Source organism: Sceloporus occidentalis, unplaced genomic scaffold, assembly GCF_023333645.1.
Source record: "Sceloporus occidentalis isolate IW3139 unplaced genomic scaffold, rSceOcc1.0.p SCAF_1, whole genome shotgun sequence".
NCBI classification, from domain to species: Eukaryota; Metazoa; Chordata; class Lepidosauria; order Squamata; family Phrynosomatidae; genus Sceloporus; species Sceloporus occidentalis.
Window position 1 is genome coordinate 119,786,707 of NW_028316981.1, and position 17,578 is coordinate 119,804,284.

The 17,578-nt window shown below is 43.1% G+C and overlaps 1 protein-coding gene across 4 annotated transcripts in view; it reads right to left on the minus strand.

Moving 5' to 3' along the window:
- Positions 1-17,351, minus strand: part of BRD4 (bromodomain containing 4) — a 117,867-nt gene extending 100,516 nt beyond the window's left edge. For 3 of the 4 annotated variants that reach the window (XM_089533486.1, XM_089533467.1, XM_089533476.1), the window contains exon 1: positions 17,162-17,350. The gene's annotated coding sequence lies outside the window, so the exon portion shown is untranslated. Of the gene's footprint in view, positions 1-17,161 lie in introns of all 4 variants that reach the window. The other variant, XM_089533495.1, reaches the window with a different exon arrangement.
- Between the last annotated feature and the right edge of the window lie 227 nt (positions 17,352-17,578).

A 17,578-nucleotide genomic window follows, 5' to 3' on the forward strand; every position in this document is an offset into this window, starting at 1 on the left:
CCCCAGAGGACAGGATCAAAATTCAAAATGACCTGAATGGACTAGAAAGCTGGGCCACAGCTAACAGAATGAACTTCAACAGGGAGAAATGTAAGGTACTGCACTTAGGGCGAAAAAATGAAATGCACAGATATAGGATGGGGGACACCTGGCTTAAGGAGACAACATGTGAAAGGGATCTAGGAGTCCAAGTAGACCACAAGTTGAACATGAGTCAACAGTGCGATGCGGCAGCTAACAAGGCCAATGCGATTTTAGGCTGCATCAATAGAAGTATAGTGTCTAGATCAAGGGAAGTAATAGTGCCACTGTATTCTGCTCTGGTCAGGCCCCACCTGGAATATTGTGTCCAGTTCTGGGCGCCACAATTCAAAAAGGACATTGAGAAACTGGAGCGTGTCCAAAGGAGGGCGACTAAAATGGTGAAAGGTCTGGAAACCATGCCCTATGAGGAACGCCTTAGGGAGCTGGGGATGTTTAGCCTGGAGAAAAGAAGGTTAAGAGGTGATATGATAGCCCTGTTTAAATATTTGAAGGGATGTCATATTGAGGAGGGAGCAAGCTTGTTTTCTGCTGCTCCAGAGACTAGGACCCGGAGCAATGGATGCAAGCTGCAGGAAAAGAGATTCCACCTCAACATTAGGAGGAATTTCCTGACAGTAAGAGCTGTTCTACAGTGGAATGCACTTCCTAGGAGTGTAGTGGAGTCTCCCTCCTTGGAGGTCTTCAAGCGGAGGCTGGATGGCCATCTGTCGGGGATGCTTTGATCTGGATTTCCTGCATGGCAGGGGGTTGGACTGGATGGCCCTTGCGGTCTCTTCCAACTCTATGGTTCTATGATTCTATTTCAGTACTAACTACAAAATTGGGCAACTGTTACTCAAAATCCTGTTTTACCTCTACTGCTTGGCTACAGAAAAGACAGTATCAATTGACTCATATAATTTTTTCCTCTATTCCTTAGTTCCAAGCCACCTAGTCTCTGTCATCTCACTGATGGTTAGCTAGTGTCACACTTCCAATAAACAAACATAATGATCACTGGGAAAATGTTGCCATTCATACTTATATGGACATTGCCCTCAAGAGTAACCAACAATTACTAAAAGACAACTAATACATATCTTCCCAAGGATTCTTGCAACAGAAGACTAGGGTAAGAATCAGGGTAGGGGAGCTAGACTAGCATAGGAAGCGGAATTAAACACTCAGATGACTGAAAAAACACTGGGAAAACATATGGTCAGGAGTTGCATTTAAAATTATGTCCGTGTCTATACAGGAGAAGGTATTAAAAGTGGAAAACCCATGAATATCTCTAGGTCCTGAAATAAGCATGCTACAGACAAGCCAGCCAGGTTTTAAACCCCTGTCTGTCAACCTCCTGGCTGGCTCTTTTGGAAGGACAAGAGGTTGGAAGGTGGTGAACAGGGAAAAACAGGAGATGAGAAGATCTATGGTTTAGAAAGTGGTTTAAACTCTGACTGAAGCTATTTTGGAAGAATACGAAATTGAGAGGAGGAGGAGGAAGGGGAGACGTCAAGCTGGCTAAGCAGGAGCAACAAATCCACAAATAGTCAAACCCACGAATGTGGAGGGCTAACTGTATACGACAATGGACTTTTGATATTGCCACTTTTGTGGTAAAAAGTAAAGATATTAAACATAAAAAAGATTGTTTCTCTATGATTGTCCCTAGAAGACTACAGTAACTAAACACTGGAAGTCTGAAGAAATAATACACAAGCTTATATGGTAAAGGAAAATACAGGATTTGGCTTTGTATGAAAAGCTGACTGAAACAAAAATAGTTTGCTTACCCATAATGGTTATCAGCATGCTTTCTCCTTCTCCCCACTCCTCTAACCCAGTCATGTAAAGGAAAACCAGCCTGCTCTCATCTTCTTACAGTTCAAAACAATGTACCAAAACTTCAAACAGCCTCGCTACTAAATACTTTTCACCTCTCCCTCCCTGGATGTGACTTTTTGTCACTTTCTGATCACATTTCCAGCTAAAATTACCCTTCAGTTGCAAAGAGGATTTATAGGCTTCTAAGAGCAATGTGCTCCTCTCTTTACAGAATATATTTTGTTCTGGGATGTGTTCTTTTGTGGAGTGTATGTGCAAGGGATTCCTTCCACCTCCTCTTCCGCAAATAGAAAAATCCGCATATGCTCAAGCCCCATCAAAATTAATGGTGGCGTGGCACCTTTATAAAACAGAGGCTTGCCATCTGCATACGGTTAAATTTGTGGATGGCAAGTCCACCAATAGGGAGGGTGGACTGTATTACACACCAAGTTTCACCCTTCTTGTTCAGGTACCACATAACTATGGCATTGCTGTCTTTGACTACCAGAACCATGGGTCCCTGTATAAATGGCAATAAGGCCCTAGATAACTTGAAGATGTCCAGATGCATTATGTAAAGGCGTGTTCCTCTCAAAACCATAATATATGAATCAGAAGACTGCCCTCTCAAGTGTTTGCTATTGAACTATTGCATTAAATTCTGACCTACAAGAAAAACTGGGAGTGTTCAAGGAAACTTTGATAATGACAATTTTCAAAGAAAAAGCAGATACAACATTTGCCTTACAGCCTATACTATCCAACTTCTTTCCTACTTCTCAGGTGAAACTGTAGATAATTTCTTTTAGGCAATGTAACTATTCCTGACTTTGTCAAGAAGTTGCAATCATTTTGAATGCTATAAAAAAGTTCCAGTCAACAAGGAGACACCTGACTGGATAAAAGTTTCTCCAATGACAAGGTCTTATCAGAGTTCACTTTAAAAAAAGATTCCAATAAAGCCAGTGATACAGTCGTCCACTGTCTGCAATGAATGTCTGCAAATATACGATCATGTGCTTGCTGTAATTCTTACTAGTATTTAACCTAGAAGCAGTCAAACATCTTGTGAGAGGCTGAAGTGGCTATGGTGATCAGACAGTGATACAAGTGTCTGATCTTCCAGACATGCACCTGGAGTCTCACACAAAATGGGCACTGTTAGTCTGTTTCAGCATAAACATATAAAAGGGAATCTGCAAAGACTTAACTCCATGCACCTGATGGAATCCACAAGAACTTACGTAAAAAAATTCTGTTTTGCAAGTTTTAAATACGCTACCGATTCCCTTATATCTGCATTCAAGTACTATTACTCAACTCTGGCTGCCAATGTAAAAACTTTGAAACTACTAAAACAATAAGGAAATAATCTGTGATCAAGAAACAATTCTGAAATTAAATATATTATAATCCATTTATTATTCAATTTACTGTTACTCATATATATTAAAATATTTAAAATTTAAATGTTCATGGTGTTCCAACACAATATTTACAAGATCATTTCCTGTATTGTGAAAATATCACCATTAAATAAGTCTGCTAGAGAGGGAACAAAAATTATTTTATGTTGAGATTATCACAACAGAGGAAATGAACGTGTAAATAATGAATTGGAAATCAAGTAAAAGTTCCACATTACCTCACTGGAAACACTGTAGGTTAAAGAAATTCCTGGCGTTCACTGTTATCAACAACTGGCCATTTAATAAAGACTTGAAATGTTATTATAGCATGTTTTACAATGATACAGTAGACACATATACTTGACTTCTTGCAAATTCATGTTTCTTTCAGCCCTCAAGCAAATTAAAAGTTGTATTGCTTGTCCTGCTAGTTCTCTTGCTGTCTATTTCATCATCTCCTCAATATTAGTCATTCAGTACAATGCTTAACAGTAAGGGGATAACTGAGAATCCCAAAGGTTCTTTGTTTTTAGACCTTAGCTGTCTATTTTATCGTAAGAAATACACAAGTGCTTTGTCCATGATAGAATCCTGACAGACTTCAACACAGCCACAGTTCCTCTCTCAGTTCACTGTATTCCTACACATATAGGTCCTGTGTGTTGCTGTTATGTGCCTTCAAACCATTTCTAATTTATGGTGAACCTATCACAGGGGTTTTGTTGTAAAAATTGTTCTGAAGGGGTTTACCAATGCCTTCCTCTGTGACTTGCCAAAGGTTACCCAGTTCTTCCATGGCTTAGCGGGGATTCAAACTCAGGTCTCTGAGTGTTGTAGTCCAATACTCAAATCGCTTTACCATGCCACCTGTGTAGCTTATAATTTAAGTCGGAGTACCCCAAGCATACTTTTCAAATTTAGTAAAATTCAGTTCTGTGTATCTCCCACTTCCCTTTTCAACCTTCTCTTCCTCTTCCAACATATATTCATCATCAGGGTAAAGTACAGGTCTGATTCCATTTGTTGCTTTTCCCTTTGTGGAAAGATTGTAAACAAGATTCTATTATGTCACAACTGTGAACTGTGTGGCTCTCCAGAAGCACTGAACTGCAATCTCCTGCATTCTTTATCACTGGTTATGCTGGATTATGATCTGAGTGATGCAGTACAAAAACATCTGGAGGGTCATAAAATTCCGTCCTTGTGTTAAGGTAACATATACAAGCATTGGTCCGTGACAAGGAAAGGTCATAGGCAATGCATTAAAAAGACTTCATTGGTGTTTCTTAAACTGATACTAAAAAAAAAAAAAAAAGTACTCAGTTGTGCCTTTTATTTTAAGGAACATGCCATCAACATTACATCTAACACTAGTCATGTATAACTTGTACTGCATATTAACCATTCAGCATTGGTTGAAAATTAAAAGGAAAACATGAAACTACTACTAAGCAACTCATTTATATATCATGATACTGGTTATCAAGAAAAGGTAATAAACTAAAGCCACCACTCACTGTTATTTTTCTTCATCATTTCATAATCCAAAATATATTGCCTCTAAAAATTTGTGTTTAAGATTATTAAAAAGAGTTGCTACTGTGTTAGATTGTATTGAATGTGGATTTGACAGAGCCAGATGCTTCCACAAGCCAACTGCATCAAGAGTCAGCTGGCTTCCTTGCAGCCTTATTCAAAGCATAGTCCATATGGTTTTGAATTCCCCCCCAAATTTCTGTTGCCCCATTCTCTTTCAAAAGATTGTTGAGAGTTTGGTTGTCAAACTGGAGAGACAGCAATTCATGTCATCACCCCATCACGGTGAAAACTAGGCATCACAAAAAGGATCAAGACAGAGATGGAGGAATTCTACCCACAACATTCCCTTACATAATACAGTATAACATCCATACCTGTATGAGGATATACAGCAGGACTTTGTGTGAATATGGAAACTGAATGATAGCAAATTGTATATTTTTGCGTTAGCCATCAAAATATTTCCCTGCTCATCTACTGCCCCATGGAGGGGAAGGGAGTGAAAGGGAAGACTCACAGGTTGGGGTGTAGTATGTTCCCCTCAAGCACCAGGACCAGGTGGAGGGCGAAGAGCTATGGTTGTTGATGTCACCTTCTCCTCATGCCAGGCTGTAGAAGGTAAGAGCAGTGGGGGGCCAGGCTTCCAACCCACCAGTAACTGACAAAGAAAGAGATTGCACCTAAACATTAGGAAGAACTTCCTGACAGTAAGAGGTGCTTGACAGTGGAATACTTTGCCTCAGAATGCGGTGGAGTCTCCTTCTTTGGAGGTCTTTAAAAAAGGTTGGATGGCCATTTCTTGGTACTTAATTCAAAGTGCCTTATACAGACAATCCCAAACCAGTTATGAGGAAATTACAGGCCTAATGCATGGAGAGTATAGCATAGGGTTTTGGAACTGCATTAGATTACTTTCAGGATTGTTGCTAATCTAACAAAATGTTTGAAAATATTTTTATATACTGTTAGAATGAAAGTGAGGAAAATATCATGGACAAAGCATGCAAGTATCCTAGATGCTCCGACATGAATCAAAAGATTACTAGACTAACACTTCTTCATTCTAGAAGCCAGACTTGATTTCAATGAGTGTAAAATCAATTATTGTTTTGTAACATAGTTTGAGGTTTCCATGTAGTAACTGGAGGAAGTAAGGGAGCCAAGTGTAGAATTTGTAAGTCTAATGGACGCACATTTCTTTTCCAGTGCTAATGAACTAAGCCAAATGTGTCTGCATGTGTGTGTGTGTGCATGCACACACACACACACCTGGCTGAAAAGAAGTTCTGGAAAGGAACATAGGGAAACAAACTTTGCTCAGGCTCCATTCTATTCCATGTCAACTAACAGCTGGATTTGACCCTAAAGAAGATGAAAGAATCAAGACACTAGTAAAACATAGTCCCCTTAATGTTCATTTATGAAATTCCATGTCATTTTTCTATATTCTCTTACTTCTTAAATGCTCAGGATGACAAATATATTCTCTTCCCACAACACAGGTCCATCCTCTGAGGTAGATTAGGCTAGGAATGGGACTGACTCAACATCACCTTATGTCTTATTAGCTGAATGAAGATTTGAACCTTGATCACCCCAGCAAAGCCTATACTTTATCCACTACACCACAATGATCCCATTACAATTTTATAGCCATGTCAGATGTTTGAAATGTTTTTACATGTGACCTGCTAAGAGGTTTAGAAACTATCGGGGTAAAAATTCTAATATTTCTATGACTCTGGACTCATTCCAGCACAGGAATACACATTCAACAAACAAACATACTCTGGTAACCTGTGCATCCTTGGCAGTAATTTCTGGCAATCCCTCACACTTACTTCCCTACTTATTTTCCTTGGCACCCAGCATAAACCTGGAATGCTCCCATAGTGAAAGCCTCCTTCCTAGCCAACATGCTGCCAGTTTAATTTGGGGTGCCAAGGAGCTGAAGCCAGCTGTATAGTACTAGCATTTAAAAGAACAAAAACAAACAAACAATAAAACCCTCTCAAAACTATTTAAGTTGTGCATCCCTCAGTGTGTGTAATCAGTAATTTCTGAGCAAGCTTACAGATGGCAAACTTTTTAGAGACTGAATGCAAGTGACCAAACTCAAAGGCATTCCAGCACTGGTATTACCCAGTGCTGGGGGGGGGGATATCTCTGGGGGGGCAGGACTTCCCCAGAGACAGCTGAAGGCCCAGGGGGCAGGAGGAAGAGGAGGAACAAGCGCATACCTGTTCCTACTCTTCCCCCGCCTTCATGTATCTCTGTGTGCTCTCAAAAATGGCTTTGCATGTCTAAGAGGGCATGAGTGTCATAAGCTACAGATTATACCAATAGTCCAAACATACTTGGACTAAACAAATTCTTCAAACCATACATTCTGGTTTTCAGTATGGTCAAAGAATTAGTTTGGCGTTCTAATTATTAAATGAAATATTTCTCTACTAGCTCCTTGGGAGATCACTGATAGTCACTGAGGGATGTCACTACCAGTGATTGACATTAAACATTTAAAATATAAATTTTGAGAAATTATTTCATGAATTACTATTAATGAATGAATATTTTGCAAGTCAAATAAGGAAACTGGAATAGATACAACATTTTACTTCAATAAATCAGCACTGGGCAATTGAATGGACGTCAGGAGGACCAATTCCCACCCCACTCCTGACCTCCCTGTGGGCTTCATCCCCCAAAGCCCAAATACTTTAATTTTCCTCTGCAGTCCCTCTCAAAATGGCACGAGGAAGTGACATAGTGTTAATTCCTATTACCACTTTCAGACGGACTTCAGAGGAAAACAAGTGTTTGGTGGAATTATGGGGTGCTAGGGTGCTTACAGGGGTCAAGTGGGGTATTTTCATGTGTTTTCACACAGTTTAGTGGGGGAGATTCTGCATGTTTTGAAGCAAAAATGCTTCCAACTCATCCAAGTTTTTTTTAAAGTTGGGGTTGAAGAGCATGGGGGGGGGCCACAAAAATAGGACCCATGGGCTACATACAACTCACAGGCCATGATTTTCCCAACTAATGGATGTACATAAGTCTGTGGGCAGAGCCAACGTATCACATTTTGTCTTGACTACTAGGTCTTAAGACTCAGAAGCAGGAGATGTTGTGAAATAGAAACAAGCTTAGTAGTACATTTATTTGTTAATGTTATTGCTCTGAGCACTGGGAATTTTGAATTAAGGGCCTGAACAGACAGGCCAAAATAAAGCTACCGTATTTTCCAGTGTACAAGACGACTTTTTGACCCTCTAAAATGGGGTCAAAAGTTGGGGGCTGTCTTGTACGCCGGTAACAAGAGAGCCCCAGGAACCCAGCGCACTTACCTGGTTGTCCTGCCAGCTTCCAAAGCCCTCCAGAGCCCTTTGGAAGCTGGCAGAGGGTGCCTCCCTGGATGCCGGCTTCCAAAGGCCTCCAGAGCCCTTTGGAAGCCGGCATTTGTGGGCATCAGGCCCCCTAACTTGGCCTATAGTAGGCCAAGGCACTGCCTGCATGCAAGGCAGGCTTTGCAGGCCTCAGCAAAGGCCTGGGGAGCTGGCTTACATAGCAGCTAGCCCCTCCTAGTGGTTGAAGCATAAATAACCGGTAAATAAAAAAAATAAGATAGATAGATAGATAGATAGATAGATAGATAGATAGATAGATAGATAGATAGATAGGCAAGCAAGCAAGCAAGCCAAGATTGGAGAACGAGTTGGGGTAAATGCAGTGATGTTTTTAAATTTTTTATATGGTGTGCATTGGAAGAGGGGTGGTCTTATACGGCGAGTATATCCCAAACTCTATATTTTAACTGGAAAAGTTGGGGGTTGTCTTATACGCCGGAAAATACGGTACTTCGGGTTACTTTGGGGGTATGCTGTTTAAATGATGCATACATCCTAAAAGTCTGGAAGCTGCACCAAAGCCATGCTCCAGTCCTAAGGACTGGAGTGCAGCTTTGGCACAGCTTCTGGCCTCTTAAGATGCGTGTGTGTCAGTTAAACAGCATACCTCCAGTGACCCAAAGCAGCTTTATTTTGGCCTGTCTGTTCAGGCCCATAGTCAACCTTCCATATCCATGGACACTTTATCCACAGATTCAACCATTCACGGCTTGAAAATATTCCAAAAAGATATAATTCCCAAAAAACAAAACCTGGATTTTGCCATTTTATGTAAGGGATTTCACTACACCACTGTATTTAATGGGTCTTGAACATCCACAGATTTTAGCATCCAATTGTAGCAGACAACTACAGATAAGCACTTATATATACAGCATGGAAATTATAGCATCAGATAATTTTCCACACAAAATTTCCTACTCCATATCTATTTTAATACCTTGTTATTTTAACTCTAATGCTGGTTATTCTGTTTCATTGACTGCAAATGGCTATAATCAAATGGCTTTATCAGTTTTTCAGTTGAGTAGTATATAAATACAGTTCAATAACAAACACTAAAGAAAGCCATCACGGTGTAGTAGTTTTGAACATTGGACTACAAAACTCTGGAGACCACCATTCAAATCCCAATTAGTCATGAAAACCCACTGGGTGACCTTAGGCATATCATACTGGGCAAGTCTCAGCCTGAGAGGAAGGCAAAAGCAAACCGACTGTGAACAGGGTCACCACAAGTCAGAAATGACTTGAAGACACATTATAACGACAACAACAAACACTAAAGAATATAATCCCAGTATATACTATACATTCCACACTGCAGGTTCTGTCTAAACCCTTATATCTTTCAAATTTATTACTTATTACACCACCAGCAAAAGTGCAAATGATTATATATTTAGCAGAATAAGAATCTGGCACAAAGTGCTACTTAACAAATTCCTTTGAAATAGATTAAACAAATTTAATTCTGGCATAAATGGTCTAACTCAAAATTATTCTCCTAAAACCAAACACAAATAATTATACTCATTTAGAAAGAATTTCTCTGACTGCATACCAAGGCCTTCTGAATGGAGGTATAAGATAAGCAACTTTTGCAGACTAAACACAGATTAAGCCAACACAAATACAAACTCCTTCAGTGTCAAACTGATTGGTTATCTCTCGTTAAAGATAAAGACAAATATTACATGAGACCAAAGAGGCATCAGTGACCTCACCAGTTGCACTTTATACAGTACCTTAATGGCCTATCAGCTTCAGTGGCAGCTCATAACCATGTATTATACACTCTGCCTTTGAGGAGTACTTAAGAGTACCTTTAAATAAAGGCCCCTGAGGAAACCTACTTTGACTAAGTGATACACCTTGAACAGCACACTAATGAAGCAATATAGTGCTGTACATGAAATTCTTGTAGGAATACATCTGAGGATACTTCTGAGTTATCATGAGGTTGTTGCTGTTAATGAATAAATACATATCAGAAACTACCGTAAACCTTCTGTATCCTGAATGTAACCAGAATAGGAGGTGAGTGAAAAACCTTTGGTTGGTTAGTAAAATAGAGTACAGTGGGCCCTCGCCTTACGCGGGGATCCGTTCCAGATCCCTCCACGTAAGGCGAATTCCGCCTATGCTCAAGCCCCATTGTAAATAATGGGGCTTGTGTACGGCGGCGCGCCGGGCGCAACGGGTGCACGCGCCCATTCAATTCAATGGGACGCGCCGGCCCACACACGCCCCGCGGCTTGAGCGCGTATGCCCAAGCTGTGTAAGGCGCGCCCGTGTATGACGCAGGTGCGCTGTATGTTGGGATTCTCCTCTAGTAAAAAAAGAGCATTTCTTTTACAGAGAACCAAACAAAACATCATTCAGTGCCACTGTAAGTCCCCCACTAGAACAGTCTTCAGGCTTTTATAAAAGCATATGGGTGACAAGAGGTTTTTGCTTTATAAAGTGATTGCTAAATCTAAAGAATGGAAGATCTGAGCCAAAATTTCAGATGTGAAGAACAGCTCCATCATGCCAAATCCAAAGAGAGATAAAGGGCCCTCCCTCCGTTCCAATTGCCATCGCCCTGGCCTCAGAGGTAGAGAAGAGGCAGTTTCTGATGGACTTGATCCCCTCCCCCACTGCCATCCCCTTTCCTTCTGTTTGGTGTCTTTAGTTTTTTTATTGTTCTTTTTTTGTACAGTGATGGCACTCTATAAATAATAATAATTCTGCTAATAAAAAACAAAGTGTTTTCTGACAATACAGCGCGCCCTTCCTTTAATGCGGGGATCCCTTCCAGACCCTCCCGTGTAAGGGAAATACTGCATATGCTTGTGCATGCAGCACAGCACGCTCCATGGGCATGCACACCATTGTTACTTCCATCACATGGCTTCAGCACAAGCAACTGATTCTAGGGGGGAAACCTGTATTTTCAAGCTCTTCATACCAAGATTTATAGTCTATGATCATGGCTATTTTCCCCATAACCCCCAAAGGAATAATAACACTGAATGCTTTCAGTGAAAGGAGACACAAAGAAAAGTGGAAATGTGTAGTACTGGGAAATCCCAAACTCAGCACTCCCAGTGACAGAAGACTGAGAAGCTGTGCAGACTGGCCAATAAGGCCGGCCTGGGGGAGGACTCAGGTGTGGTGTCCACATGACGCATACCCCAACTCCACCCCCATGGTAGCATGATGCCACATGGCATATCGCGGCACACACTGTCACAACGCCCCTCTGGCGCTGCAGCCACATAACACAGAGCCAAAGGAGCGCGATAAAGCCGTGGTGCCAGCGGCTACGGTGCCCTTTCCAGGGTGCAAAAAGGACATGCTTTTTGCAGCTCCTTTCTGCACTGCAGAAAGGCCAGATCGGGCCCGTGGCATGCAGTTGCTGTGGCCCCAATGTGGCGAAGACAGAGGTGGCTGCAGGCCACCCCCCCAAGGGGTGGTCTGCACAGCCCCTGAGACACTTTAAGGCATGAGTGGGAATTCTAGGGCACTCTCCAGGTGCAGCTGCACTGCAACTTTCAGCATTCTTCAACAATGGATGAGACAGCTAAATACTTTTGAAAACAGCAGTCTAATACTTTTGGGACTGCATGGTTCCCAAGCCTGTTTTAAAGTTTGTTTTATTCATAAAATAGGTATGGAAAAAGCCTGTGTTTTCCTCATTCAACCTAGATATTCAAACATCTGAAACACAATAAACTGTATAAAAATGTTCTTGTACAAACCATAAAAGAGAAAGAACTGGCAATGTGAGAGAGTGGGGTAGGGTGCATTGAGAGAATAAAACAAATAATGAAGGAGTACACAGCAGAAGTAAGCTCTGAAGAGCCCCCAGTCCTCCAGGATATATATGGTCAAGCTGTAGCCACACTCCATGTATCTTGCCAGAATCCCAAGGAACCCTAGCCATTTCCCACACAGCCCAGTGGATCAGTTAAGAAATGATAGGGGAAAGACCAGTGTTTTACTGCTGCAATTAGCAGTGCCAAGAAAACTATCTTAATTGGGATTGCTGAAGTACAGGGAAGAGGACTTTAATCCCAACTCACTCTGTGATTACCATACAGTCAAGATCGTTGCTTCCCTACTACTGAGAACTGTAAGGAAATAAAAATTTGAATCAGGATTGTTAGAAAGGAGAACTTTAACCTCTCACACACAAATGCATGGTTTCCAACCCACCACAGAATGCACCCTCTTAAGGCTAAAAAGATTGTTTGCCCATGCATCCTGAGAAAAAAATTGAGATGATGGAAAACAATACAGTGAGTATAAACAATTGGACAATTCAAACACAGTAAGGCAAAAATTCAAATTCCTGAAGTTAACATTAAATGCTTAGATAAAACTGTTCCTACAAAAATGCAGAGTAGGGTTGCATTTTATACATCCATTTTTTTCTATTATGAAAAAGCATACTATTTTCGGCTTCCTATCAACATGAGTGCTATGCAAGGACCAGTACTGTGCAACTTAGCAGACATCTCTGAACACAGACTGCAGCATCAGTTCACCTGCACAGGAAAGAATGTGTTTTAACACACTTATTTTCCCTTCTAAAATCTATCCATGTTGGAAATAACTATTATGTTGATTTAACTAACACAAAAGCTTCATTCACCCAAATGATACTTCCAGCCCTTTGTACTAGAAAAATCTAATGAAGAGTAATATTAAACATATGAAGGTAGTCGATGCTAAGTAGCAATAATATTATTGTGACTAAATTCCAGGTAGAAACAAAGGCCAGTTACAAACCGGCACTTGGGACGTCCGCAGGACGTCCCATTTTAAAAAAGGGGTGTCTCTTCTAGACGCCCCTGGGTCTAATACGGACTCTGTCCATACAATATGGCGCCGGCCGTTCCACACGTCACAGAGGCGCCGCAGAAAGAAGCTCCATTTTGGAGCTTCTTTTTTGCTCCGTAAGGGAGCCGCGCGGTGTGGCTGCGATGGCTCCCTTACGGAGCAAATGGCAGCGCCGGCAGACCGCCTCAAAGCGGCGGTCTATAACCCGCCATAGTGACTTTAAAAAATGCTTGTAAATATGAACCATATTATGCATCTCAAAGAAAGAATTCTCCACAATCTGCTTCACGCATTATAGCTTTCATATATGAAAGTACAAAATTAACAGCTATACTTCAATGTGTCATCTCAGAGACATCTCAGTTGCTTTTCACGCATGTGCAAAAGTGCAGTACACCCCATATTCAAAATATGTATTTGTTACTGTTAACTGCCCTCAAGTTGACCCCAACAAATAGAAACCATGTGCATGAGACATCTCAGAGACCCCTGTCCTCCATTGCTCTGTTCAGATCCTGCACATTCAGGCCCATGACCTCCCTGATTGAGTCTATCCATATGGCCTGTGGTTTTCTTCTCTTTCTACTACCTTCTACCTTTTCCAGCATTACTGTCTTTTCTAATGAGTTATGCCTTCTCACGATGTGGCCAAAGTACGACAGCCTCAGTTTCATCATCTTGACTTCCAGGAAGACTGCCTTAAATTTATGTGGATCCTCTGTGGTCATTTTTTTTCCTTTTTAGCAGCAAGCCTGCCTTTACACTTTTTCTTTAACTTTCCTTAGCAACTGTTCCAAGTCTCTGATATTTACCACTAGTACTATGGTGTCATTTACATATCTTACATATCTTATGACAGTTGATTTTCCTTTCTTCTATCTTCACTCCTTCTGAGCTTAAACTTCCATGTACAGGTTGAACAAATAGGGTTATAGAGCAAAATATGGAGAAACAGAATGGTTCCCAAATGGCAAAGGGGTAAGGCAAGGATGCATTCTAATAGTAGCCTCTTGTTCTAAGTACAGATTACTCACAAACAGCACACAGAATATGTGTTCTTCCTACACTTCTGTAGGATGAAGAACAATATTGGGGCAAGTACTATCTTCCTCAGCCTTAAAATCTACAACTGGAATAGCTATTCTGTGGGCAACACCACAGTGAAAAGCCATATATAAAAAATGAAAAGTAACTTTAAGAACATCTCTACACTGATGTGATCAGATATATTCTTGGTAAATCCGGGTAATGTCAATGTCTCACAATCACTGGCCATGTTCTGGATCAAAGGTTTTAATAAAAGCAGGCAATTCCCTTCTGCATCTTAAACTACATGATATGGGAGCAACAATTTCTCTTTCAGCAGTTCACAGTAAGCAACCTGCAATTAATGATCTTCCAATATAATCTACGCAGGGTTTACCAAATACCACTTGCAAGTAGCAACAACTATCCCAATGACATTCATTCATTCCCTTTGCTAATAAGAGAAATAGAAGTGTTACACAGCAGTTGGGTAGTCCTGTTACTAAGGTAACTGCCCACTTCAAAAGCGTATCAGTACCCAATCTCCTTCAGGCTGTGTTTGTGGCAACCGTGTCACCAAAGAGTATTCATTAAGAGGTATATCACAGACTACTTTTGATCATTTCCCACTTTTGTAATGTTGTTGCAGATGCTGTATGAAAACAAATTTCTCTATTAAAAATTAAGAGCACAAAAGTCAATTACAGTCGACCCTTGGTATCCATGGGCTTGACATCCATGGACTGGAGCATCCATGGATGGCCCCACCCCATCTCACCAATTACAAAGAACAGGACTTGAGCTGCCATGATTTCTGGCATCCACCGGGGGAGTATAAAGGAACCCCCACAGATACGAAGAGCTGACTGTACTATCTTATATGACAAACAACACTGCTAGAGAGAAATAACTGAAGATCATGTTGCTGTAAGCCTATGCCTATAACTACAGAAATGTGCTTATAGTATGTACGTTATACTCTATCCCTGCTGATTTAGGTTTTCAACTGACAGACCACACTTTATTTTCAGGTTTAATCCACATACAACCAATGACATTATATCACTGTTTTGACTCAGTAGCAGTCTATACCATTTGGACTAGAACACCTACTTTTAACTATAAATATTAAATATCAATATAAACACCTCAAGTTATTATAACCCTTACTGGAGAGATGATAAGCCTTCAGATAAGGCAAAAGACTGAACGTTGATCACAAATTTTACCATAACATAATAAACATGACTTTTTTCCCCACAGGCCATAAAATATTTTACTGGTTGATAGTATGCTTAATATCCATTTACACAACTGGGAGGTGCTTTTGTGGTGACTAAATAAAATGGGGAATCTGACAAGTTTTGTGTTTCTTGTAACCAATAACAGAGCAGACTACCAATGCTTCTGCAACAGTGAGCCATCACCTGAGCTTCTATTCAATTAAAGCTTTCTAAAGAGCTCCCCCTTAAACTGTTCAAACAAAACACTAAGTGCTCTGTATGTAGGTAGGCAGTTTTATCGACTCTTAAACTAAAAACTTAAATTATTGTAGTGATTTAATCCTATTTTAACATATTGTTTTTGTATGTTTTTAACTGTATGGTGTTTTTTGAATGTTGTAAGCTGCCCTGAGTCCCAGTCTTAGGAGAAGGGCAGGACATACATATAATATTAATAACAGCAATGATGGGTTGTAGTCTGCACTTCCAGTTAGATCCTAGAGAACTGTGGGGAACTGCTTCCAGAGCGCTAAGTGATTTTGTGGACTGCAGGAGTGGAGGAGAGAGAAAGGGCAGCTGCCTGTGGGGAACACTCAAGAGAAAGGGCGGCTGGGGCACTTAAAATGCACCCTTAAGGGCTCTGCTCCTGGCAGGAAGAAAAACGGTGCCAGAGAGCCTTCTTTCTCTCTGGGCCTGCTGCTGAGGGAGGCCTTCCTGGGCAGAGTGGCGTTGGGCGCGCATCCTTCTGAAGAAGGGGGAAATCGCTTGCCACTGAGAAAATGCATTTGAAATGGCTTGACTAGGGCTGTAATATGAGAGCCAGGCTAGATAGTAAAGTAACAGCAATATTAAGTTCTGCGCTTCCTGTTTACGCAGAAGCCATTTGCTTGAGCCTCCTCTTTGGTTAGCCGTAAGTAAAGAGGCCTGCTTTCCTGCTTCCGTCTGGTTTCTGTGTGGCGATCCCCCAGCTGCTGCTTCGCTTCGGCCTTCCTTAGCAGGCTCGCAAAGCGTGAGGGATCCTGGAAGCCCAAACAAACGAAGAAGCAAAGAAAGGGCTGTGTGTGTGGAGGAGGGGGCTGGCAGCCTGAGCCAAAACACGAGACGAGACCTCCACTGGCGAGGGGTCACAGCCCAGGGGAAGAGGAGGCTCGGGCGCCAGGGCCAGGCCTCCGGGAGCCGCAACCTCCGCTGCCTGGGCAGAGAAGAGGAGGCGGCGGCGGCGGCGGCGACGCTTGATCCGCGTTGTGGCGAGGGACGTCCCCAGAGGCCCGGGGAAGGTGCCCCCCAGCCGCCGCCGCCGCCGCCTCCTCGGGCGCTTCCCCCTCCTGCTCGATGACAAAATGGCGGCGGCAGGAAGCAGTCGCTCCGCCACCCGCCCCGCCCCGCCCCGCCCAGGCCCGTTCACTGCGCCACCCGCGCTCCTCCAGCGGCGCAGGAGAGGCCCTCCCAGAGGCCCAGGCCGGCGCGAGCGAAGGCGCCATCATCGCCTCCGTAACGGTGCGCGCGACCTACTTACGGCATTCACGTACCCTCCTACGCAAACTCCGCAGCCGCCCTCAGCCCTCCGCAACCCGCGTAGCCGCGGAGAAGAGCCAGCCGCCCCCTGCGCCATAGGAAGCGCGCCCCATGGAGGCCCGGCCAGGAGGAAGGCGCCCCCGGGCCCAGCGCTGGGCATGACGGGAACCCGACGCCGACGCCCGCAAAGGCTCGCCTCAGACCTTTGCGCAATAGGCCTCCCCGGCGCAAAGTACGTACTCCATTTGACGCAGCGGTCACATTACGCAATGCGGGTTACGCTACCAAGGCGGCGTAAATGATCAAGGAGAATAGCAACCCCCGCAGCCTCTCCCCGGCCCGGCCCAACTCTCCTCACCTGAGGCCCAACGGAGAGCCGGAACAAGGCCGACTTCTCACCAGACTCCCTCCCGGACTAATCCTGCAGAGCCCCGGACGAAGAGGACGCCTCGCACCGCCTTCAGGGAAGGGCCTGGCACCGCAGAGAGCCGACGGGGGGCGGACGGAGCGACGGGCAGCGGGACCAGCAACGGCGCTACGCTGACCTCACCGCGTAACGCGCTGCGTCACGACGCAGCGAAGCCACGCCCCCGCGTAGGACGTCACGCTCCGGATTCCGGCTCCCTTACCTCTTGGCCACGCCCCTTCGAAAGGGAGGAGGAGGAAGAAGAGGGTGAACTCATGTCCTCCTCCCAGTCAGGAGCCTTTCCCCTCTCAGCCCAGCCCTCGCTCTCCTCCTCCACGCAGTCAGAGCCAAAGGGAGCCTCCAGGGGGC